The sequence below is a fragment of the Bufo gargarizans genome, chromosome 4 (genome assembly GCF_014858855.1).
Source record: "Bufo gargarizans isolate SCDJY-AF-19 chromosome 4, ASM1485885v1, whole genome shotgun sequence".
NCBI classification, from domain to species: domain Eukaryota; kingdom Metazoa; phylum Chordata; class Amphibia; order Anura; family Bufonidae; genus Bufo; species Bufo gargarizans.
The window spans coordinates 118769586-118793936 of record NC_058083.1 but is presented as its reverse complement, the minus strand read 5'-3'; the positions used below and the strand labels follow the sequence as shown (position 1 = coordinate 118793936).

Below are 24351 nucleotides of genomic sequence, written 5' to 3'. Positions count from 1 at the left end.
CATAAAGAGGTTCTTAAAGGTGTTCAAGATCACAATACTGATGGCCTATTCTTAGAGTAGGCCATCAATATCAGACCGTGGGGGGCAGACTTTCTGGACCCCCGCTAATCGGCTGTTTTAATGGGCCGTGCTCCAGACTTTTCACAACTTGCATCGTTCTATACACCAGAACGTCCTTTACGTGGTAGTGGCTGTTCTGTGAATTGCTGCTTTCTCTGATCCCCTTGAGTCGGACTTCGTTGCAGTATAGAGAACAGATGCTACTAAGTCTATGAGGATCTGGTGCCAGGACAGGAATAAGCATTGAAGAAGCTGCAACGCTCACCAGAGCGCCGTGACCCCTTCAAACAGTTGAAAGGCAGTAATGTTGGGAGTCGGACCCCCACCTATCTTATATTCCTATATATAGGCCATCTGTATTGTCATCCCAGACAACCTCTAACCCAGGCATCCTCAAACTGCAGCCCTCCAGCTGTTGTAAAACTACAACTCCCACAGTGCCCTGCTGTAGGCTGATACCTGTAGGCTGTTTGGGCATGATGGGAGTTGTAGTTTTGCAACAGCTGGAGGGCCGCAGTTTGAGGATGCCGGCTCTAACCCTTTCTATGTATCAGGCTTCCCGTGACTTTAAAGATGGTGTCCGTTCGCAAACGCGACGGGCGCTATAGCCGCCGGGTGCATGCTGTTTCATACAGCAGACACTTGCAGCTAATGCCCGCGACCGGCATTGCCATCAACCACGATCTCGACATATGGAGGAGCTAAAACTTGTAGGCGCACGCTTCTGGGTGTGCTCTGGCAAAGATCGGGAAAGTCGGATGTGGTGTGTGCGCCAGCCCCTGTCCTCCTGTGTGTCAAGAGGCTGCTGCACATTAGTTCCTATGGAGCTCCTGTCTGTTGCAGGACTCCATAGGAACATGGTATAATCCTCATAGACCCCAATGCTAATGCATTAGAGTCTATAAAAGGATCAATCTAATGATTGTCTGTTAGGCCTCTTTCACACGAGCGAGTTTTCCCTCAGGGTGAGATGCATGAAGCAAACACGTAGCATCCGGACTGAATCCTGACCCATTCATTTTAATGGGTCTGTATACATGAGCGTTGTTTTTCATGCATCATTTCTGTTTTCAAGAAAAGTCACAGCGTGTTCTATATTCTGCGTTTTTCACGCTGCCCTGGCCACATAGATGTGAATGGGGCTTCAGTGAAAAGTGCATCGCATCTAGATGTAATACGTTTTTTACTGATAGTTGCTAGAAGATGTCGATTATTCAGCTTTTATACATGCGTGGAAAAAACAAACGCTGAACACAATCGCAGACAAAACTAACTTGCGTGCAAAACCATCAGTTTTTTCCTGAAAAGGCCCTAAGAGAATCTGTAACGTTCGTGTGAAAGAGGCCTTATAGTTCTCTATGGGAACTATAAAAAAAACACCAGTACTATTAAAATCTAAAAATATTTATCCCATACGGAAAACGGTAAGATGGGGGAAAAAAAGTGAAAACAGATGATTTGCTGGGCTTTTTTTTTGGTCACTTCTCCTCCTGCAAAAAAATTAAATCAAAAGTGATCAAAAATTCATACAATCCTCAACATGGTATCAATAAAAAGTACAGATCGCCCTGCAAAAAATAAGCCCTCACAAAGCTCTGTACAAAAGTTATAGGGGTCAGAATATGGCGCCGTAAATATATATATATAGGTTCCCCCCAGTATAAAAGTGCAAGAAAAACGGGTTAAAGAGAACCTTGTCTGTACGACAGATCTTTTTAAATTATTGTATCATTGATCTACATTTTGTATGGAGTCGTGATTCTTTGTGGACGGTTAGCAGCTATGAAATGGATGTGACTTAAAAAAAATATATAATGCAGCCAACCATTCAGTTCCCCTGCGGTGACCTCTGCTGGAAAACTTTAGCATTACATGCTGACCATTGCAATGAATGACTGTGTAATGCGTGAATTTCCTGCTATGCCAAAGTGAAGATTCCCTTTGTAATAGCCTTTCTGCTCTGGATAATAGAGGAGTATTGTGAGCAGTGGGTCCCCCCTTTATGATGCTTGTGTATATCAACTAAACGTGTAGCACTTGTACCTGCAGCTGAATAAATATGCCTTAGCAATTCGTTAGAGTTTTTTGGGGGTTGGTGAAGCCTGTGAAATAGCTGCTTTTCTCCATTTCTTGTATAACAGGATGCAGCAGTGTCAACTACACAACAGTTTTGTACATAAAACTCTCAGAAATCTCCCACGGTATGTAGCATGAGAGTTTTTTTAAGCTCAATTTTGCGCTCTTCATTCTAGATTAGTTTGGGGTCTTCCCTGCAGTTTCAGTGAGTCAAATCACAGCATTAAAGGGGTTGTCCTCTCATTTACTAGGAAAGGGGTTTGTCCGGGCTTTTAATATCAGATCGGCGGTGGTCGGACACCCGCCATCACCGCCGATCAACTGTATGAGATGATGGCGTACACAGTGTGCATCTGCCGTCTCGCTTCCTGTCCTCCTATGTAGTCTATGGCAAAACAGCAGCAGAGCAGGAAGAGAGAAGGGAGACGGCACACTGCGCGCACTGTCTCGTCTTATAGCCGATGGGCGGGGGTGCCGGCTGTCCGACCCCACCGATCTCAGATTGATGACCTATCCTGAGCAATAGGTCAGCAATATTAACCACCTCAGCCCCCCTAGCTTAAACACCCTTAAAGGGGTTGTCCAGGTTCAGAGCTGAACCTGGACTTAACTCCATTTTCACCCAGGCAGCCCCCCTGACATAAGCATCGGAGCAGTTCATGCTCCGATGCTCTCCTTTGCCCTGCGCTAAATTGCACAGGGCAAAGGCATTTTTCTGAGTTCCGGTGACGTACCGGGCTCTCCATGGGGCTGACAGGAACCCCGGTGACGTCACCGGCACTGATGGGCGGGATTTGGCTCTGCCCTAGCCAGTAAAACGGCTAGGGCAGAGCTAAAGCCCGCCCCTCAGAGCCGGTGACGTCACCGAACACACCGCTGGGCGGAAGTTACCGCCCGGCAGTGTGTTATTGAAAACACAAGAGCCTGTGCCCTGCGCGATCTAGCGCAGGGCACGGGAGCGCATCGGAGCATGAGATGCTCCGATGCTAGGCTCGGGGGGGCTGCCGGGGTGAAAATAAGGTTAAGGGTCCATTCACACGTCCGTTTTTTCTTTCCTGATCTGTTCCGTTTTTTGCGGAACAGATCAGGACCAGATCAGGACCCATTCATTTTCAATGGGTCCTGGAAAAAATCGAACAGCACAATGTGTGCTGTCCGTTTCCGTTGTTCCGTTCCGCATGTCCGTTTAAATATAAAACATGTCCTATTATGTTCCTGAAAAATCGGATCCTGGTACAATGCAAAGTCAATGGTTCCGCAAAAAACAGAAGACGTTCGGATGTCATTCCGTATGTCTTCCGTTTTTTGCGGAATCCGTTCCTGGAAACACATAGCAAATATTTATTTTTATTTTTTTATTTTATTTTTTTCAAAGAAATCCAAACAACTTTATTTGATTATTGAAATGTATACATGTTTCCTTTTTTTGCGGATCCGCAAAAAACGGATGACATACGGAAACATTTTCAGGAACAACGGATCCGCAAAAAACGGACCGAAATTCGGATTATAGAAAAATACTGACGTGTGAATGTAGCCTAAGTCCGGGTTCAGCTCTGAACCCGGACAACCCCTTTAATGACCAGACCACTTTTTACACTTCTGCACTACACTACTTTCACCGTTTATTGCTCGGTCATGCAACTTACCACCCAAATGAATTTTACCTCCTTTTCTTCTCACTAATAGAGCTTTCATTTGGTTGTATTTCATTGCTGCTGACATTTTTACTTTTTTGTTATTAATCGAAATTTAACAAAATTTTTGCAAAAAAAAATGAAATTTTTCACTTTCAGTTGTAATTTTTTTTTAAAAAACCGACATCTATATATACATTTTTCGCAAAATTTATTGTTCTACATGTCTTTGATAAAAAAAAAAAAAAAAACGTTTGGGTAAAAAAAAATGGTTTGGGTAAAAAAAAATGGTTTGGGTAAAAGCTATAGCGTTTACAAACTATGGTCCAAAAATGTGAATTTCCGCTTTTTGAAGCAGCTCTGACTTTCTGATCACCTGTCATGTTTCCTGAGGTTCTACAATGCCCAGACAGTACAAACACCCCACAAATAACCCCATTTTGGAAAGTAGACACCCTAAGGTATTCGCTGATGGGCATAGTAAGTTTATAGAACTTTTTATTTTTTGTCACAAGTTAGTGGAATATGAGACTTTGTAAGGGAAAAAAAAAAAAATTATTTTTTTTTCCCTTACAAAGACTCATATTCCACTAACTTGTGACAAAAAATAAAAACTTCCATGAACTCACTATGCCTATCATAAAATACCTTGGGGTGTCTTCTTTCCAAAATGGGGTCACTTGTGGGGTAGTTTTACTGCCCTGGCATTTTAGGGGCCCTAATGTGTGGGAAGTAGTTTGAAATCAAAATGTGTAAAAAATGGCCTGTGAAATCCTAAAGGTGCTCTTTGGAATGTGGGCCCCTTTGCCCACCTAGGCTGCAAAAAAGTGTCACACATGTGGTATCGCCGTACTCAGGAGAAGTTGGGCAATGTGTTTTGGGGTGTCATTTTACATATACCCATGCTGGGTGAGATAAATATCTTGGTCAAATGCCAACTTTGTATAAAAAAATGGGAAAAGTTGTCTTTTGCCGAGATATTTATCTCACCCAGCATAGGTATATGTAAAATGACACCCCAAAACACATTCCCCAGCTTCTCCTGAGTACGGCGATACCACATGTGTGACACTTTTTTGCAGCCTAGATGCGCAAAGGGGCCCACATTCCTTTTAGGAGGGCATTTTTAGACATTTGGATTACAGACTTCTTCTCACGCTTTAGGGCCCCTAAAATGCCAGGGCAGTATAAATACCCCACATGTGACCCCATTTTGGAAAGAAGACACCCCAAGGTATTCAATGGGGGGCATGGCGAGTTCATAGAAAAATGTTTTTTTTTTGGCACAAGTTAGCGGAAATTTAATTTTTTTTTTTCTTTCACAAAGTCTCCCTTTCCGCTAACTTGGGACAAAAATGTCAATCTTTCATGGACTCAATATGCCCCTCAGCGAATACCTTGGGGTGTCTTCTTTCCAAAATGGGGTCATTTGTGGGGTGTTTGTACTGCCCTGGCATTTGAGGGTCTCCGCAATCATTACATGTATGGCCAGAATTAGGAGTTTCTGCTATTCTCCTTATATTTAGCATACAGGTAATGAGATTTTTCTTTTTTCCGTTCAGCCTCTGTGCTGAAAGAAAGAATGAACGGCACAGATTTCTTCATTCGCATCGATCAATGTGGATGAAAAAATCTCTGCTAAAAAAAAAGAGGGGAAAGGCGTCAGGACATAAAAGCTCCGCCCAACATCCATACCCACTTAGCTCGTATTCCCTGGCAAACCCGATTTTTCCATTCACATCAATCTATGTGGATGAATAAATCATTGCCGGGATTTATTTTTTATATACAAAGTGTTTGCCAAAGCATATGAACACCGCCGCCCCCTCAGCTCATATGCCTCGGCAAACGTATCTTTTACTGCAGAGGAGAAATCTCGTCTTGCAGCGCCGCATACACCGACTTTTGTGTAATCTGACAGCAGCGCAATGCTTCTGTCAGAATGCACATCAGTGCTGCAGCTAGTCGATCGATTTGTTTTTTTTACCTTCCAGGTGGACCAAACAAAAAAGAAAAAACCAGGCCGCAACGCAATACATTTATTAACTTTATAATAACATTTGAACGGAACATATAAACTTTATTTAACTTTTTGAACAGAATGTTAACTTTCTTGCTCACTGGTGATTTTTTTTTTATTTATTTTTTACCTTTATAGGACAAACCTCTTTCCCCATGGAACAATGTGCAAAGGGCAAATCGCCCAAAGATGTGGCGAAGTACATTATGCACTTTGTCCCAGGTGAAAGGAGAGGTTTGCAGCAGCTCTGTGTGAATGGGCCCTAATAGCCCTGTGTGCCTGTCCTGTGAGATGCAATCCCTATGCCAAGTGTACCTGTGTGTGGTACTTCCGGAAACACTCCCAAAGCATAGGGCAGGGTGGTCAGGGCAGTCAGGACAGAAATAGCGCGTGTCACGCTTTATTCCACTCCTGCTACAGACACGACATCTTTTTCGGGGTGACGGTTGGGTTGAGGTACCAGCAACGACATTGGGGAAATGTTGCGCGTGTAGACGGCTCACTACACTGGTGGATGGGGCCACAGAACCTCCTGGATACAGGAGCTTCTCGATGATCTCTTCCTGAAATTTGAGGAAGGATCCTGTTCTCCCAGCCTTACTGTAGAGAACAAAACTATTGTACATAGCCAATTGATTCAAATATACAGACAACTTCTTATACCAGCGTCTGGTGCGTCAGGAAACTAAATAAGGAGCCAACATCTGGTCATTGAAGTCCACCTCTCCCATGAGCGAATTATAGTCGTGGACACAGAGGGGCTTTTCAATGACACTGGTTGCTCGTTCAATTTGTATTGTCGTGTCTGCGTGAATGGAGGAGAGCATGTAAACGTCACGCTTGTCTCTCCATTTCACCGCAAGCAGTTCTTCATTACACAAGGCTGCCCTCTCCCCCCTTGCAAGATGGGTGGTAACGAGCCGTTGGGGGAAGCCCTGGCGACTAGGTTGCGCGGTGCCACAGCAGCCAATCTGTTCTAGGAACAAATGCCTGAAGAGGGGCACACTTGTGTAGAAATTGTCCACATAAAGATGGTACCCCTTGCCAAATAAGCGTGACACCAAGTCCCAGACTGTCTTCCCACTGCTCCCCAGGTAGACAGGGCAACCGACCGGCTCCAGGGTCTGATCTTTACCCTCATAGATCGGAAATTTGTGGGTATAGCCTGTGGCCCTTTCACAGAGCTTATACAATTTGACCCCATACCGGGCGCGCTTTCTTGGGATGTATTGTTTGAAGCCAAGGTGCCCGGTAAAATGTATAAAGGACTCGTCTACGCAGATGTTTTGCTCAGGGGTATACAAATCTGCAAATTTGTTGTTGAAGTGGTCTATCAGGGGCCGAATTTTGTGGAGCCGGTCAAAAGCTGGGTGGCCTCTGGGACGGGAGGTGGTGTTATTGCTATAGTGCAGGAAACGCAGGATGGCCTCAAATCGTGCCCTGGACATGGCAGCAGAGAACATGGGCATGTGATGAATTGGGTTCGTGGACCAATATGACCGCAATTCATGCTTTTTGGTTAGACCCATGTTGAGGAGAAGGCCCAGAAAAAAAAATTATTCGGAAACTTGGACGGGTTTCCACCGGAAAGGCTGGGCATAAAAGCTTCCCGGGTAGGCGGCTATAAATTGAGTGGCATACCGATTTGTTTCTGCCACGACTATGTCTAAGAGCTCCGCAGTCAAGAACAGCTCAAAAAATCCCAGTGCCGAACCGATCTGAGCTGTCTCAACCCGAACTCCAGACTGGGTGGTGAAAGGGGGAACTAATGGTGCGACTGAAGTTGGGGACTGCCAATCAGGGTTTGCCAGCACCTCAGGGACTCTAGGGGGTCTACGGGCCGGTCTGTGCGGTGGCTGCGACGGTGTAACTATTGCACGTGCCACCGTACCAGCTTCAACTGCCCTTCTGGTGCTCGCCACTTCACCATGTTGTACGGCAGTGCTGGTACTAGGTCCAGGGAGGGGTGCGCTGCTAGTGTATGCCTCACCACGTAATCCGACAGCGCCAGCCCCAGCCCCACTCTGCTGCCCTTGAAGCGGATCCTGCGCAACCTGTGGTGTAGCAACACGGGGCCGGGTACGCCTGTTGGTATGAGGGACCTCAACCTCCTCGTCCGAACTTTGGGTCAGACTGCCACTGCTTTCTACAGGTTCATATTCTGACCCGCTGGATTCGTCAGATGAGGGTTCCCATTCCTCATCCGACTGGGTCAGAAGCCTGTAGGCCTCTTCAGAAGTATACCCCTTGTTTGACATTTGGACAACTAAATTTAGGGGGTATTCCCTGAGACTACCCAAGAAAAAAAGCAAGCCTGTCTTACAAATGGGAGGCTAGCGAAGTACCGGAGGCTGCTGCGATTGATAAAAAAATAATAATTTTTTTTTTATCGCCGCAGTGCGTGTAAAGTGATTGTGCCGTGATAAAAAAAAAAAAAAACGGGCAAACAGTGCGTTTTGGGTGGAGGGTGAAGTAAGGTGACACTAATACTATTATAGATCTGACTGATCAGTTTTGATCACTTACAGATACTATAAAAGTACAAATGCTGATTAGTGATACGCTAATCAGCGAATCAGTGACTGCGGTGGGCTGGGCGCTAACCGATCGCTAACTACCTAACCAAGGGGCCTAAACTATCCTAAAACTTAACGGTCAATAACAGTGAAAAAAAATAAGTGACAGTTTACACTGATCACTTTTTTCCCTTTCACTAGGTGATTGACAGGGGCCATCAAGGGGTTAATTGGGGTGCTGGGGGGTGATCTGGGGGCTAAGTGTGGTGTTTGGTGTACTCACAGTGATGCCTGCTCCTCTGCTGAGACCAACCGACCAAAAGAATCAGCAGAGGAGCAGAGAAACCATTTAACACCTTATATTTATAAATATAAGGTGTTAAATGGCCTGTGATTCTTTTTTTTTTTTTTTTTAAATCATCAGCCTGCCAGCGATGATCATTGGCTGGCAGGCTGATGATGTAACCCCCCTCTAACTTTTGCCGGCCCGCGATGCGCATGCGAGATGACGCGTATATGCGTGACTCTGTCTGAGACTGCCGCCTCCGGACCGCGATCCTGTGTTAGGCGGTCCGGAGGCGGTTAAAAGCCCAGGGAACCCCTTTAATGGCCTAGCCCCAATATCTGATAGTCGGGGTGGTCCGACCCCTGCTGATCAGCTTTTTCAGAGAGTTCAGCTCCAGCGCCAGAACTGCACAGCTCCATCTCTTATGTAGTGGACAATGCTGGTTACTGCAACACTTTCTCCCATTGAAGTGGGGTCCGATATGGGGTTCCTGTGTAGAGGAAAAGCAATCAGTAGTAAAGGATTGAACTGCATGTAGGCCGTAGTAGGATCTATATTACGTCCCATATCTAGCAGAGGAGGCCGAGCTGTAGGGTGTTGTGTGCTGAGACGGCCTCCTAATACCGTTATGAGCAGCTTGGATCATGGCTGATACTGAATTTACTATGCATTGTTTTGCACAAGGTGTACTTTAACCCCTTCAGTACTGAGCCACTTTTCACCTTAAATCCCAGTCCTATTTTTGCAAATCTGACGCGTCACTTTATAAATGATGATTGTTGCTCACAGCATGAGTAGCTAATCTTACTGCCTTTTACTTCCTTCACCCCCCCTTTTTTTTTTCCTTTCTCCCCCATTCATCTTCCCCCACTCTCCTCTTTTATCCTCACTCCATTTTTTCATCTTTCTATCCTTTTTCTTCTTCTCAACTCCTTAAATATTCACCCTTATCTTGACAACTAGTAGTTCATGTTCTTTTGAGTCTCAGTATCCGGATAGTGAAGAAAGAAACAGCGGCCACATCCACATCCCACGTAATTCAGAATTTATTGCACCACAGAAGTATTCTTGTGGAAATCCTGTCTGTTATTGATATATATGCAATTCATATGTATAAGCAGATACGGTGTAAGCAGGGTACATATACAAACACATAAATGATGGATGTAGCCTGAGCAGGGCTGGGATGGTTTCAGGTCTCTGGCTTTTTGCGGCAGAACCTGTAATAAACACAAAGACATTATTCTAGTATACATATATAGAGAGAGCAGTTATGTGCAGTGTGTGATGTCCGAATGTGCGGCTAGGAAGGCGACATTGTGTGATTTATCTAAGATTGTAAGATCTGTCACAACATCTGTAATAACGACTTAGATCTAAGGAGTGGATCAGTAATGTCAGTGTTATACGTAAAGTGAAATATTACATACGTGCAGTAGACGATGATGGCAAATACTACCAGGAACACGAGGAGGATGAAGAGTGGAATAGCCGTGATCACTCCGAATTTCATGTCCGGGAGCAGTTCTGTGCTCTTCTGGATGTCTAGCCTCACCGTTGTTCCTAAGAATAACAGTAACAAGAAGTCATATAACTAGGGATGCCGATTAGGACACATTTATCAAATTGTCTTAAAGAAGAACTGCCTTTGCTGCCCAAACCAACCTTCATTTTACACGAGCAGCGTAGAAACTGACCGCATAATGAGGGATTTCTGAGAGATCTGCGCTCTATATGATGAGCAAATTAAATCAACAAAACTCCTATTATTTTAGAAAGAAAACTGTAATCGGAGGTGAGCGACGTGTTCTCCTTCTCCTTCCCTCACAATCACCTCTACATCTCCTGAACATTTGTCCAGAACCCGGTGATGTCATAACAGTTATGACATCACTTCTCGGTGACTTCCAGCAGATCACCTAACCGATTTTACTCAGTGTATTCCTATGAGTAGCAATTTCACAGTATTTTATATCTTGTAGTGAGAGAAGAAATCTGGGGGATATTTATGAAGACTGTCCGTTCCTATGCTGGTCTTAATATGGAATGTGCTGGAGTAATATGTGCTACATTTTACGTGAAGGCCTCATAATACATTTTGTCCATGTACCAGTAAAGGTAAATGGTCTGGCATAGATGTCTGCTATAATTTACTCCATTTTTAGGCCAAAAATCATAAAAACTAAGACTTTTGTATACTGGAGAACAGCCTTTAATAAATCCCCCAGGTGAAGTCCTAGTCTTAGTCACACTGAACATAAAAACCGGATGACAACGCACGTATTACTCTCATCTTATTAACGCCATACTGTACACATGGAGGACACTTACTGGGTGACTCCTCCAGATCAGTCTCCATTCCTGAAGGAAGTTCAAATGGCGGTAGTGGACGGCAGGATACACATGTCCAAATAACCAGCAGCAGTACAATCCTCATTTATCAGCAAGGAAACTGTAGTCGCAGGGAGTGATGTGCGCGCCTTCTCCTCTCTTCACAATCACACCTATGTCTCCTGAGCAGCCACCTAGAACTCGGTGATGTCATAATAGCCGCTATGTCCCCCCTCTGTGACTTCTGACCTTTCATACACTACTATGACATCACTATGTATGTCTCCCCTCTGTGACTTCTGACCTTTCATACACTACTATGACATCACTATGTATGTCCCCCCTCTGTGACTTCTGACCTTTCATACACTACTATGACATCACTATGTATGTCCCCCCTCTGTGACCTCTGACCTTTCATACACTACTATGACATCACTATGTATGTCCCCCCTCTGTGACTTCTGACCTTTCATACACTACTATGACATCACTATGTATGTCCCCCTCTGTGACTTCTGACCTTTCATACACTACTATGACATCACTATGTATGTCTCCCCTCTGTGACTTCTGACCTTTCATACACTACTATGACATCACTATGTATATCTCCCCTCTGTGACTTCTGACCTTTCATACACTACTATGACATCACTATGTATATCTCCCCTCTGTGACTTCTGACCTTTCATCTAGCCCATTACTACACTATTGACCATGAATACCTGTGTGATAAATATTATACAGCGGGCACATTTACTGTAATATCGTGCTCGACATAAATGTTATGGAGGATACACTTTCACTGGCTACTTTCACACTGGCATTTCTCTGTCTGTTTGTGAGATCCGTTTCAGGGATCTCACACGCGGCCCAAAACGGATCAGTTTACCCCCAATGCATTATGAATGGATAAGGATCCGTTCAGAATGCATCAGTTTGCCTCCGTTCAACCTCCATTCCGCTCTGGAGGCGGACACCGAAACGCTGCTTGCAGCATTTTGATGTCCGCCTGACGATGCAGAGCCAAACGGATCCGTCCTGACTTACAATGTAAGGCTACTTTCACACTTGCGTTCAGAGCGGATCCGTCTGCATTATATTGTAAAAAAAATTCTAAGTTTGAAAGTAGCCTCAGACGGATCCGTCCAGACTTTACATTGAAAGTCAATGGGGGACGGATCCGTTTGAAGATTGAGCCATATTGTGTCATCTTCAAACGGATCCGTCCCCATTGACTTACATTGTAAGTCTGGACGGATCCGTTTGCCTCCACACGGCAAGGCGGACACCCGAACGCTGCAAGCAGAGTTCAGGTGTCCGCCTGCTGAGCGGAGCGGAGGCTGAACGCTGCCAGACTGATGCATTCTGAGCGGATCCGCGTCCACTCAGAATGCATTAGGGCTGGACGGATGCGTTCGGGGCCGCTTGTGAGCCCCTTCAAACGGAGCTCACAAGCGGACACCCGAACGCTAGTGTGAAAGTAGCCTAAGTCGATGGGGACGGATCCGTTTTCACGGACACCAATATGGTGCAATTGAAAACAGATCCGCCTCCCATTGACTTTCAATGTAAGTCAAAACGGATCCGTTTGCATTATCATAATTTTGTTCATGATAATGCAAACGGATCCATTCTGAACGGATACCATTGTTTGCATTATAGGTGCGTCTCCGTCTGTGCAGATACCAGACGGATCCGTGCCTAACGCAGGTGTGAAAGTGGCCTAAACCAGTAAAGACCCAGTTTTATTTTTACTGATATGCTAAAAGCAGCTTCCACTCGGCCGCTTCATAATACTAAGTCTCCATTAAAGGAATGTTATTCCAGCTGTTGCAGAGGGTATGACTGGCAACCCCCAGCAAAATCAGCTACTCGCCAGGGGTTGTAAGAGCTAGGGATCGACCGATATTGAGGATTTTGACTGTTATCGGTATTGGCATTTATTTTGCCGATATTCCGATAACTTATTGGGAACACAGATCGCGCTGCTCTCAGCGCTCTCCGTGTTCCCTCAGCAGCAGCACAGGGGAGAAGGAAGCAGTGTCTCCCTCCCCCTGTGCTGCCGCTGCAGCCAATAGGAGGACAGGGGATGAGCAGGGGAGGGGCTGTGGCCACTGCGCCACCAATGAAGAGAAATCTCTCATTCATTCAAATTGAACAGGAGGCGGGAGCTGCAGGATCACATAGCCGGCTCACGACCTCTATGAGCTGTAGCTGCGATCTGCGGTAGTTAACCCCTCAGGTGCCGCGGATTGCAGCTACCGCTCATAGAGGTCGGGAGCCGGCTATGTCATTCTGCAGCCAGCTCCCGCCTCCTGTATATGAAAATGAGAGATTTAGCTTCATTGGTGGCGCAGTGCGCCCCCCAGTATTAATCATTGGTGGCCTAGTGCGCCCCCCAGTATTAATCATTGGTGGCGCAGTGCGCCCCCCCCCCAGCCCCCCAGTATTAATCATTGGGGGCGCAGTGCGCCCCCCCCACCCCCACTTTAAAAACATTGGTGGCGGTGAACGTTAGAAGGCTTAGAATTTTGGAAGCAATTTTTTTAATTTTCAACAAAATTTCCAAAAGCACCAATTCAGTTATAAAGTGATTTTTGAGGGGCTTACGTAATTGAAACCACCCATAAATGACCCCATTTTAGAAACTACACTCCTAAAATTGTTCAAAACTGATGTTAAAAACTTTGTTAACCCTTGAGGTGTTCCACAAGAATTATAGGATAATGGAGGTGAAATGTCGTCTTTGTACATATATTTTTTTTTTATGTTAATCATTCTTTTTTTGCAATCCTGGTAAGGGTTAACAGCAAAATAAACCTCAATATGCATTACTCTGATTCTGGAGTTTACAGAAATACCCTATATGTGGTAGTAAACTGCTGTTGAGGCACATGGCAGTGGTCAGAAGGAAAGGAGCGCCATATGGTTTTTGGAGGCAGGTTTTGCCAGAATGGTTTTTCGGCACCGTTCTGTATTTGAATAGACCCTGACATACCCCTACAGTGGAAACTCTAAAAAATTTACCCCATTTTGAAGCTACACCCCTCAAAGAATGTATTAAGGGCTGTACTGAATTCTTTGATCCCATAAGCGTTTTACAGAATTTGTAGACACTTGGCTGTGAAAATGAAAAGTTAAATTTCTTCTAATAAAATGTTGCTTTAGCCCCAAATTTTTCATTTTCACTAGGGGTAACAGGAGAAAAAGCACCCCATAATTTGTTACCCATTTTCTCCTAAATATGGCAACACCCGATTTGTGGTGGTAAACTGCTGTGGGGGCACATGGCAGAATTCAGAACGGCTTTTGCAGTGCTGATTTTGACGGATTGGTTCATGGACGCCATTGATTTTTATTTTTCGAGTGATTGTCTCATGTGGGGGTTTATTTTTTGCGGGATGAGTTGATGTTTTCATTGGTACCATTTTGAGGTACATATGACTTTGATCACTTGGTATTACACTTGTGAGTCAAGGTGACAAAAATGGCTGTTTTTTGCGCAATTTTTTTTTAGCATTCACCTGAGGGGGCATATTGTGATATTTTTATAGAGCAGGTTGGTACGGATGCGGCGATACCCAATGTGGCTATTATTTTTATTTTTGTTAAAGAGTAACTAAACCTTTACATAAACGTTTAATATGTTGTCCCTAATGCCCTAATAAAACTATCTCTAATGTACTTTTATTAATCAATTTTCTATTTTTACTACACTTTTCCCTACCATTCCCTGTGCGCTTAAAACTCTGTTCTCTGTACACCGCTGACAGCTCAGTGGTGTACAGAGTACATTTTATCAATGGGGCTGCAGCAGCGCTGTGAGTACAGGCAGGAGTGTATATTGCAGCTCCTGCCCATGTTCCCTGGACAATTACTAACTCCTGGCATAGCACATGGCACATCTACCCATATACTATGCCAGTATTAGCTGAGCTGAGTGGGCTGCTACTTTTTCCTGCTCTGCTAAGCAGGGAATGGGAATTATATGCGCTTTAGGCAGGGAAAAGTGTAGTAAAAATAGAAAATTGATTAATAAAGTATATTAGAGATAGTTTTATTAGGGCATTAGGTACAAGATATTAACAGTTTAGGTAAATGTTTATTAACTTAATTTTGGGAAAATTATTTTTTATTTTTATTTTTGTAGGGTAGTTCGACCTCTGGTGCCCTCAGTCATATAGTGATGCCCACATTGCATCAAACTGTTAATTTGCATATCAAAAACCAATTTCTCTGGAAAGCAGGCACCAATCAGGATTGGGGAAAGAGCACTTTTACCCAGTAGACCAGCGCCGGTCTAACGGATTAGGCTACTTTCACACCTGCGTTTGGAGCGGATCCGTCTGGTGTCTGCACAGACGGATCCGCACCTATAATGCAAACACTTATATCCGTTCAGAACGGATCCGTTTGCATTACCATGAACAAAAAAAAATAAAAAAATTTTCTCTTTCTTTGTTCATGATACTGCAAACGGATCCGTTTTGACTTTAAATTGAAAGTCAATGGGGGACGGATCCGTTTGAAAATTGAGCCATACTGTGTCAACTTAAAACGGATCCGTCCCCATTGACTTACATTGTAAGTCTGGACGGATCCGTTTGCCTCCGCACGGCCAGGCGGACACCCGAACGCTGCAAGCAGCGTTCAGGTGTCCGCCTGCTGAGCGGAGCGGAGGCTGAACGCCGCCAGACTGATGCATTCTGAGCGGATCCGCATCCACTCAGAATGCATTAGGGCTGGACGGATCTGTTCGGGGCCGCCTGTGAGAGCCTTCAAACGGAACTCACAAGCGGAGCCCCGAACGCTAGTGTGAAAGTAGCCTAACTCAGATGGATATGCAGGCGTTTGGTGACAAATTACTTTTAAAGGAGGGAAAGTGCATACAGTTCCATATACAGTAGCAGATTAACATGCCATAATTTACGACTTATTTAAGCCACTAATGTTTTTATGAGTTATAAAATAAGTTTTTATCGTGTTTTATGCCATGAGTCACAACAAAAACCATGACAAAACTGCGTTGTGCACCTTTCTGCCGAAACTACTGAAGGGCCTTCAGATAATCATCTGCCCTCCCCGGGTCCTCAAGTTACAGGAAAAATCAGCAAGTAGGCCGAGGGGGTCTGTATTTAGAGGTCTGTGTTAGTCCGCCATGGTTCTGTATTTAGGGGGTCGGTATTGCAGACTTTCGAGTTTTACAGTAGCAGCAGAGTGGATGAGATGGGGTTCTCCAGGTTTATGGCTGAACATGGATATAAGCTGTTTTTATTCATATATATATATATAATGTGGCGCATCGGAGGATTTCTTTGCTCTGATGCTCCCCCTTATCACGCTGAATCGAGTGATGAGGCATCAGTAACAGGGTTTTACAGTAACACCATATTGCAGTATGTTTCACATAGTTGTCCGCTCCCAATAACCCCCAATGAATCTCTCTTCAGGTCAGAACAAGTATCTGATACAACAGCAGCCTGACCGCTAAGAGGACCACCAGGCTGTCTGCATGTGGAAAGTCTTCAGACACGTTCCCCTTTTTCACATTATGTTGTGACCTTGTGCTAAAATAAAAATGACAAGAAGTTAGCTGTTCCCCATCAGTCTGCACTCAGTACCCCATAAGGAGAAAGGGAAAACAGATTTTTAAATCTTTTTATTGAAAAGGAAAAACTAAAATCTTGTATTCAGACCCTTTACTCAGTTGAAGCAACCTTTGGTGGGGATTACAGCCCCCAGTCTCTTGGGGATGATGCCACAAGGGGTGCACACCTGGATTTTGGGATTTTCTGCCATTGTTCTCTGCACATCCTCTCAGACTCTGTCAGGTTGGATGGGGACCGTCAGTGGACAGCCATTTTCAGGTCTCTCCAGAGATGTTTGTTTGGGTTCAGGTCAGGGCTCTGGCTGGGGCCCTCGAGGACATTCACAGAGTTGGCCCTAAAGCTGGATTTTGCACTGCTTGATGTTCAGGCCGATTATCAGGAACAAACGTCCTTACAAACACTCATTCCTGATAATCTGCCCATCTAATGGCGCCGCAGATGATTCAATGAACGAGCAAAAAACATTTTTTTTGGTCTACAAACTATTTATTCATCTATAATTCTTATATAATTTATAGCAGTTGTGCAATCTATATGGTCAGTTTTTTGATCCACCTATGCATACCTGATTCTACAACTGCATTGTTATTATATCACCTCACCGTTGTTTTACTACCTTTTAGACTTGAAAAAAGGAATATCTGTACTCCGAAACGCGTCGTCACCAATGTTAGCAATAGGTGATTTAACCCCTTAGTGACCAGCCTGTTTTGGCCCTTACTGACCAAGCATTTTTCTAACTTTTTTCATCGTCGCATTCCAAGAGCTATAACTTTTTTTTATAGCCAGAGAGTCGGGACTGGTGCCTACATCGGAAGCGAGATAGGCTTCACAGACATGCCCCCCCCGCGCGATCGCATTTGCAGAGTGCCGATGGGAGACAGAGGGAGTCCGCTCCCTCTGTCACTGCTTTACATGTGGGGGGCGCGGCATGTAAAGTGTTAAACAGCCCGGATTGGCACTCCTGCTGGTCCGGGCTGTGAGAGAAGGGCTGCGGCTCTCATGTGGGAGCCGGGTTCTCGCTCCCTGCTGCATGGAGGACCGTTTTGGTTATGATCGCGCAAAGAGGTGTCCAAACAGTGCAGACTGTCTGCACCTTCAAATCCATATCGGAGGGTTGGCTACCCCGTGGTCTAGGGATCTGCGGACAGCGGCAGCAGCGACCTGTTCTATCTACATGCATTCACTAGTGTTGTGCCTATGCTTGCACAATACAGAGATGAGCACAATAAAAAAAAAAAAAAATTCTACAAATACTAGGCCTAGTACCCTATCAGCGCCTTTCTCTGTTCGCTACAATTTTATGCATTTTTGTTTTCCTTGGACTCAATGAGACATTCTATGTATGAAGGTAATTATACATGGAAGTGATTGCAACATTAAAGAGAGAGGATAAGTTTATTGGTGAAAACTGTGCAATTGTAAGGAGGCTCTAGGACCCTGTTGGCTGCCTCTCGCCTGGATACAAGATAAGATATGGTTGAGCATAGAGGCATACAGGTTCCATATGGTATCCTGCAGCACATGTGGACCCAAAAATACTCAATTATAGATTTAAAGGGGTTGTCCACTTTTATATTTATGGCCTCTCAGATCCGGGGTGGAGGGGGGATGATTGCCAGCACCCCAACCAATCAGCTGTTTGAAGCACTCATGCGAGCCCTGCCTTCTCTTCACTGCAGCGGCAATCGGGTATAATTACAACGTCGCCTATTCACTTGAACATGAAGGAGCTGTCCCATTGAAGTGAATAGGACGGCATAGTTGTAATTGCACCTGCTCACCGCTGCAATGTCGACGGTGAGCAGGTAAACAGTGAAGAGAAGGCAGTGCTCGTACGAGTGCTTATCGGCCTTGGTGCAGATAGGTCATCAATATAAAAAAGCGGACAACCACTTTAAATCTGGTGGCCAAGCAAGTGTTGCAATCTGGGAAACGTTTGCTGTCCATGGGACAAGCATTATCCTACCTAAAAATGCCATTTGGAGGCCCTGCCATTAGAGGGAACATGAGGTCGCAGGATGTCCTGCACGTATTACCAAGCTGTTAGTATTCGTTGTATCAGTATTAGGGGTAAGACTACTTTCACACTAGCGGCAAGGACCTCCGGCAGGCTGTTTCGTCGGATGAACAGCCTGTCTGATCCGTCCTGCCGCTAGTGAACGTTGTGCCCCCAGACTGCCGCTCTGTCTCTATTGTCTAAAATGGGGGCGGAGTTTCGGCATAGGCACGGCAGCGCACGGTGAGAGGCTGCCGGAATAAAACTACGACATTTCCGACATTTATTCTGGCAGCCTCTCGCCGGGAACTCCACCCCCATTATAGTTAATGGGAACGGAGCAGCAGTCCGGGGAGCACACGGTCACTATCGGCAGGACGAATCCCACAGGCTGTTCACCCGACAGAACTGCCTGCCGGAGGTCCGTGTTGCTAGTGTGAAAGTAGCCATACCCTCTGTCGTATGCAACGGCTCCCCAGATCATGACACCAGTAGTTGGGGCAGTGTGTCTCTCCACAGCAAAGGCAGGATTAAAGCGCTCACCACAAGGCCTTCATTCTTGAACCTGACCATTGTCTGATCCGAAACAGAACCTGAATTTATCTCCAAAGACCATATGGTTACCGTCTAGAGCAGTTTTGATTGCTTGTTGACAACACTACTGCTATCAAAGGTGACAGTGACTGGAAACTTAATGGGTGCTGTGACACCAGATTTCCTTTTACTAAGTTCCTGGAAATGGTCTGGACAGAGACTTGTGTTTAATGAAGGTGCTGTCTGTGTCTGGATGGTGGACAATGAAACATGGAAGCTGCTCGTGCTTTTCAGTGGATCAAACAATCCTCTGTTGGTGGGCTGTCTGGAACCTCTTAAAGGGGACATATCCTCTCTTCACCCAGGAAGCCCATCTGAGATGAGCATTTCCTCGACCAATTCTCTCCCTTGCCCTGCGCTGAACTGCACAGGACAAGTGCTTTTTATTAGATCTGGTGACGTACCGAGTCCCTGCTAGGCAGAGACTTCCGCCTAGCAGTGTTTCTAGTGACTTCACCGTAACTAATGGGTGGGCTTTAGCGCTGCTATAGCCCGTAAAACTGCTAGGGCAGCAGTAAAGCCTATCCATTAGTGCCGCTGACTAGGGTTGTTGCGGGTATCGAAATTTCGATACCCAATCGATACTTTTGTCCCGGTATCGATACGATACCGGGATTTCCGTTTTTTCGATACTGAGCTGCGCTTCTGCGCAGCCTAGTATCTCTGAACATGAGCGCGCTGCTATCGGGGCGCTCATGTTCTCTCAGCAGCACGGGGAGGAGGAAGCTGTCCTCCCTCCCCCTGTGCTGCTGCCGCTGCCACCAATGAGAAGAGAGGGGGGGGGGGAGGGGCGGGCGCACTGCGCCACCAATGATGATAGAGGGGCGGAGGAGGGGCGGGCGCTCTGCGCTACCAAATAGGACTATTTCCATTTCCCACAGAGCGGCGCCCAGTGATGCCCCAGCATTCACCATTAGTCCTGGGTGCCGCTCCGTTCGCCCGCAGTGCTCCATTACTGTCTCCTCTCCTGCTCCACATGCTGCTCATTACTATCGGAGCGATGGGAGGAGACATCAGCTTCACTAGTGGGCGTTCCTTCTCCCTGCGCTGCGATTGGACAGCGCTACAGCCAGGAAGAAGGAACACCCACTAGTGAAGCTGATGTCTCCTCCCATCGCTCCGATAGTAATCAGCAGCATGTGGAGCAGGAGAGGAGACAGTAATGGGGCACTGCGGGCCAACGGAGCGGCGCCCAGGACTAATGGTGAGTGCTGGGACATCGCTGGGCTCCGCTCTGTATGGCCTGATAGTGAAAGTCAGTCTAACACAATACAGGAGGCGGGTGCCGGCAGCAGAATCGCATTGCCGGCACCCTGCCCCTGACAGGGAGCTGCGATCAGAGGCAGTTAACCCCTCAGGAGCGGCACCTAAGGGGTTAACTGCTGATCTGCCAGTACCCTCCTGTATAAAGGGGTAATTTATCATTGGTGGTTCAGTGTGCCCCTCAACCCCCCATCCCATTAAAATCATTGGTGGCACAGTGCGCCGGCCCCTCTCAACCCCCCAGTATTAAAATCATTGGTGGCAGTGGCCACAGGGACCTCTCCCCTCCCCCTCATTGGTGGTGCAGTGGCAGCTTCTGATCGGAGCCCCAGCTGTGTAAGCCTGGGGCTCCGATCAGTTACCATGGCAGCCAGGACGCTACAGAAGCCCTGGTTGCCATGGTAACATCCCTGATGCTGTGTGCACAAGGCACAGAGCAGCAGGGACAGTGTGAAGTCCTATTCACCCTGATAGAGCTGAATAGGACAAGGGATGAAAGATCCCAGGTTCTCGCCCCTAAGGCTACTTTCACACTTGCGTTCAGAACGGATCCGTCTGCATTATATTGTAAAAAAAAATTCTAACTGTGAAAGTAGCCTGAACGGATCCGTCCAGACTTTTACATTGAAAGTCAATGGGGGACGGATCCGTTTGAAGATTGAGCCATATTGTGTCATCTTCAAACGGATCCGTCCCCATTGACTTCCATTGTAAACATTGTAAGTCTGGATGGATCCGCTTGCCTCCGCACGGCCAGGCGGACACCCGAACGCTGCAAGCAGTGTTCAGGTGTCCGCCTGCTGAGCGGAGCGGAGGCTGATTGCTGCCAGACTGATGCATTCTGAGCGGATCCGCATCCACTCAGAATGCATTAGGGCTGGACGGATGCGTTCGGGGCCGCTTGTAAGCCCCTTCAAACAGAGCTTACAAGCGGACACCCGAACGCTAGTGTGAAAGTAGCCTAAGGGGGGAAATAGTTATTAAATAAAAAGTGTAAAAAAAAAAGTAAAAAAAAAACCCACCAAAATATGAAGTATAAATGACCCCCTTTTCCCAATTTCACATATATAAAATATATAAAAAATAAACATATTACATATCGCCACGTCAGAAAAGTCCAAACTATTAAAATCTAAAAAAAAAATCTAGGTGGTGAACGCCGGAACAGAAAAAAATTAATAAAAACTGCGCGATTCGCCATTTTTAAACATGCGGAATGCACGTGGCTTTTTTGGTTTATTTTTTTTCACGTGGTATCGAGTATCGCAATACTTTTTCATGGTATCGAAACCGAATCAAAAATTTGGTATCGCAACAACTCTACCGCTGACTTCACCGGGAACACTGCTAGGTGGAGACAGGTAGAGACTGTTAAATGTCTGGTGTGTTAGCCTTTTTGTGAGCACCAGCAGATGTATATGTGCGCTAAAGTTGTTCCTAAATGAAAAGGCCACCTGTATATGTCGATTACCGGCAGAGTTTTTTTTATTTTATTTTTTAAAATTAAAAGGTAATGTACGGCATAAAATCATTTTAGCCAAAGTACTGACAAATAGGCTACAAAAGGTGATTACGACCATTATTCACGAGGACGAAGAAGGATGTATGCCTGATAATTCCACATCGGAGAACTTCAGAAGTTTATTAATATTCCGAGGTGTTCTCAAACTACTGGGTATCGGGCAATTCGAGACGCGGCCAAAGCCTTCGACAGTGTGGAATGGAGCTATTTGTGGGTGGTGTTGAGAGCTACTGGCTTTGGAAATATTTTTATCTTGTGGGTTCAATTATTATACCAAAACTCACAGAGCTAGGATTCCAGCTAATGGGAGCACATCGTAAACTATACACTGGAGACAGGTACTCATCACGGTTGCCCTCTTTCCCCTCTCCTCTTTGCCATTGCTGTTGAACGTTGGCATGTTTAATCAGGTCGCCTTCATATCTTGTGGGGTTTCCAGCAGGGACAAGTGAAGAACGTGTGTCCCTCTATGCGGACGACATGCTTGTCTATGTCGGGGACATTGAAAAGTCCATTAATCCTCTGATGTATTATTAAAGTCTTTGTCACCAGGTCGGCCTCACTATTAATTGGAACAAGTTGATTCTCTTTCCTCTGGATCCTATTTCTCCTCATTTGTCACTGTCCGACACTCAGCTGCAGGTAGCTCATCAGTTTACTTATTTCTTAACATATCCTCTGATCTGGGTCATTTTGGTGGGGACAATATAGACCCGCGTCTAGTAAATCAATACTTGGGGTAAACTATCTACGACTGAGGTGGGGAGCAGTAATCTTCTCAAGATGATTCTTAGACTGAGATATTTTGCCTAGAAGGGTTTTCGCTGTGGGAAGAGAATGGGTATTATTTTTACATCAGATTCAGAAGGGTGGGTGTTTTGAAACTGATCAAATGTTTTAATCGGAGTTTGCCCTTTCTCGCACTGCCTTCTCCCAATTCTTCCAGGCACAATTTGAAAAGGATCCCATAGATTGTGTTTCCGTCCCAATTATACAGCAGGGGTTCCACAAAGGGGCTTATATCCTTGATATACTTAGTGAATGCATGTTGGATGAGGTTCTCCCTGTTAATCAGAAGTGGGAGATGGATGTAGCCCCCATTTCGGTGGACCAATGGAATGACGTCTTACCTCTGATGCCCCAACTGTCGGTTTGTGAAGCACATTGCATGTCACAATTGTTACTCATTCATGGATTATATAGAACACTGATATTTCTACATCGTATAGGAGTCAGATTGACCCCTCCTGCCCACTATGTGGGTTAGGCCCTGCATCCGTTCTGCATATGGTATGGGAGTGTCCACGTTTATCGGGGTTCTGAATGTCATTTGGAATACCTATCGGTTAGGTATTACCTTTCAACCCAAAGCCTGCATATGGAGTATCCTGGGCTCCTGTACTCGGGTCCCCAACATGACTCAGAGCTTGCAGCGTCTATAATTGCAGGCCTGGATTGCAAGGCATTGGATCCAACCAAATCCACCTACTATCTCAGAGTTTACTTGCAGAGTCAACAATGTGCTTCGTCTTGAAAAGGGAATGTCCATGAAGAGAAAATGTCTCCCTACGTTTGAAGCCCTGTGGAACAAGTGGTTGTCTACAGAGCGATGACTCTTCAGCTCTTCATGTATATGGTCTGCGGAGGCCGAGTGCTTCCTGTACAGGTGCAATGTGTCTCGACTGGATAGGATTTGTTCCGGACCTGTTTGAGTGTGCTTATCGGGGATGTGTCCCATGGATGGGATGTGAGTGCATTTCACTGTCTCTCCACTAGGAGGATGGGGTGGGCATAATTAGGGGACTATTGTGCAACAAATGTACTTTTCGCCTAATTTTTGCCTATTATTGGATGTTGCATCATCCCCAATGTTTGTAATTTTAGTTTTACATACAAAATGTTTAATAAAGTATCTGGAAAGAAAAAAGTGTGTGTTTATTTTAATTATGCGTAACTATATCTCATCTGGTTTGTGTGTAAGGCTGGGCATACACATTATTGCTGACTGCTTTCTCTCCCACCCCCACCCCTTTTTTCCCATATACATGATGGCTTGGCGGAGTGTGCATGTCTTTTAGTTGTGGAGTAGGGTGCTGCGTACTTAGCGCCCTCCGCTCTGAGTGACTGCTGTAACCTCCAGCCAGGAAGCAAGAATTGCACAAATTTTTGTGCAGATTACTGTGCGTTTCTGCGCCCAAAAACGTAATTGTTAATTGCAAATTTGATGTGTTTTGCTGGAGATCTCACACTTCCATTGAATAAAAGTGCAATCTGTGGCTAAAACCACAAACATGATTGAAAAACTGTAGATTTGGATATCTGCACGATATCAATTTCCATGCAGAACAAATCCGCAAAGTGTACCTGAGAATCGTCTGTTCTCATATACAATTTACTGGTAGTGTAGCTGGTGGCAGTAATAGCGGCGGCTT

General features: G+C 45.5%; 1 protein-coding gene across 2 annotated transcripts in view; it reads left to right on the top strand.

Annotated features, from left to right (window-relative positions):
- CUL3 (cullin 3) overlaps positions 1–24351 on the top strand; it is a 131073-nt gene that overhangs the window by 53007 nt on the left and 53715 nt on the right. The window lies entirely within an intron of this gene.